This window comes from Micromys minutus, assembly GCF_963924665.1.
Source record: "Micromys minutus genome assembly, chromosome: 4".
Taxonomy (NCBI): domain Eukaryota; kingdom Metazoa; phylum Chordata; class Mammalia; order Rodentia; family Muridae; genus Micromys; species Micromys minutus.
The window spans coordinates 46407875-46410757 of NC_137973.1; the positions used below are offsets into that span (position 1 = coordinate 46407875).

General features: G+C 32.6%; 1 pseudogene across 1 annotated transcript; it reads right to left on the reverse strand.

The window, feature by feature from the left end:
* Positions 1–1467: 1467 nt before the first annotated feature.
* Positions 1468–1808, reverse strand: LOC308420225 (large ribosomal subunit protein eL30-like; annotated as a pseudogene). The gene has a single exon. The product of its transcript is annotated as a large ribosomal subunit protein eL30-like (transcript).
* Between the last annotated feature and the right edge of the window lie 1075 nt (positions 1809–2883).

Consider the following 2883-nt stretch of genomic DNA (forward strand, 5'->3'; position numbering starts at 1 on the left):
TAAATTAACTATAGTAATTATTACTTGGGTCATGGCTATAATTCCATTCCAGAAGGTCTGTGAAGGCCCTTGTTTCAGGCATTGTGTCTGGTTTGGTAATATTTTGTGATCTGAAAAATTCAAGAGGTAGAGCCTACTGGCAGTTCTTCAAGTCACTATGAATAAGCCTTAGAGGACACTACTGATCCTCAGACTCCTTGTCTTCATTTTATTCCATTTCTACACATGAGGTGTTCAGTTTTACTCTGCCTATGATCACCATGTTGATGAGCTATCAATCTGACACTGAAGAGCAACAGTGCTAATGACTCAAAGACTAGTCCCTCTCAAGCTATGAGCTTCTCATCTTTTGTCCTGTGTAAGTTGATCAGCACATATATTTGTTACAGTATGAGAAATTGGATAATGTAGTTGATCCTTCTGCTGCTCTTATTAATATCATGATTGCTTGTCAAACGATTAATCAGAAGGTATCTGTCAAAGATATACTCACATGTTTTCAGTATTTTTTATATTTATATATTTCCTACTTTTTATAAAAAGTGATAAGCATTTACATATTACTAAACTCTTTTACTCCTTAAATATTATTCTGGTTATAAAGAGAGTTATGTATTTTTCTAATTATTATTACAATGTGGGTGATTTTATTTTAAACAAACATGTCACACTGACAAGAAATGGTAACCGAATATAACTTTTAAATGAAACATCTTGACTCTAGCCTTATTTTGCCCTTTAAGAAAATTTGAGTTCTCACATACATTAATTTTTCTGTTTAATTTTCAAATAGAAATCTACAACTTCTGATAGACCTCATAGCACACACTGAAATACCTATTTCTCAAAAATTAGCACTCATTAACTAACATTTCCTGAGCAATAACAGATAATTTTAAAATGCTAAGGCATTTGACAAAATTAGAAGGTCTATTTTATTTTTATTGCTTCACTAAAAATTGAACCAGAGTACAACACTAATTACAACAGATGTGCTCTCTTGTTAGAATCAAATTGATTAAACTGCATAAGGAAATCAATCAAGGCATTGTAAATTATCAACAGCCAATCATAATTTGTCTAAAATAGCATTCATTAAATTTGAATTATTATAGTGTAGCTTGTCTAAATACATCCCTACTTAATGGTTTTAAATAAAATTTGTTTTAGATTTAAAAATATATGTCATTAATTTACTCAATAAATATATTTGATTTCTATGATTCTTCACTTTCTGTTTTATATTCACTTTTAGGACAGTAGACAAATAAGTAAATGTATATATAATGGGAGACCCAGGGCTCAAGTTCTGTGAGTGCAAAGACCAGCCTAGTCAACATAATGAGTTGTAGGTCAGTGAAAGGATGCACAGTACAACCTCACTCTTAAATCAATGGAAACAAAATCCAAAAATGATTTTTTTAAAAGGAGCTCTGGCAAAGTTTTATTAAGGGAAAACTTTCTTGTTTACTTCTCACCAGTCTGTTCTGGCTTCTAATGATATCAGAGTCACCTGGGGCAATGATAGCCAGTGTGCACACTCTGCATTATTTTCTACACACTGTGCCCAATTCAATATTATTGCTACTGAAGTGATGAACATTGGCTCTAGCCAACATGGCATAGTATTCTATTTCAGATTTCTTCAAAGCTGGGAAGTTGTTGGAGAGGATCACCAACCATTTTGCCTTGTCTGATCATTCTCAGAGTCTGTTTGCACCCAGCATATACTTTTCACTTTTCATAACAAGCTAGAGCCTAGAGTTGATCTACTCCAGAGAAATTTTCACCTTCTTTGTGGCCACCATTGTCTTGCCTTATGTGTGGGACAACCCCCAACTAAGATCAGCTACCAAGATGGCCGGGGAGCCAGAAAGGCCCCAAAATCAAATTAAACGAACAGTTTAAACTGGTTGACATAATAGGGCCCAAATCCTAATATTATATTAAACTGTGATTGATGTTATGAAATGGGTGAAAATAGAGTAGGTAGGAAGTTGAAATTCCAAGAAATAATTTATAATTCATTTCAGCTGAGACAAGAAACAAATAACCAAATTAAAGCTCATTTAGAAATCACTATTTGGAGGAAATTGTGTTATATAGTGGAAATTTTATAATAAAATTACTGCCTACACTACTATTCTTTTGCCAACAATTGTTTTTACTCTCTGTTTCAGGTTGTCATTCAATATTAATTATAAAATCTTTTATTTTAACTTTATGGAAATGTCACTGGAACATACAGATATTTTACTAAATATAAAGGTTGCTTTTGTAAGTTCACTGACAATATACTGATTCATGGACATAAGAAATCAAACTCCTTACTTTCTTGTTGTCATGGCAATACTCCCATTTTTATAATAGCAATTTACTGGAGAAAAGTTTTATTGTTGCTTACTGTATGAGGATCTTCACTTACACAGACTGAAGACCAGAACACAGAATACAATTTCAGATTTTTCTCTAGTAACCTATCTTACTGAGGGAGTATTCCCAATCTGCGGGCCCCAGATAAATCCCAGACTAGTGATTGATCATTATAAACAAGAAAAAATAATCTCAGTTATAACATGAAGCTACTTTTTCTGTCTTCAGTTTCCTTAGTGTTATGGGTTTTATTATATAGTTCTTTCCCTTTCTTTGTTATATTGATTTCTAAATACATCAATCATTCCTTCAGTAGTTGGTAGACAGCTGAGCTAACTCTATTTTCTTGTCATGTAAGAAGCAATAAAGAGGATGGCTGTGCATACACATTTAGAAGGATGTAGAGTGCTTCAATACATTTTTATTGCATTTTATTTCTCTTCAAATCTATCCTTTTTAATTGGATGTGTTCTTTACTTAAATTTCAAATGTTATCCCCTTTCCTGGTTT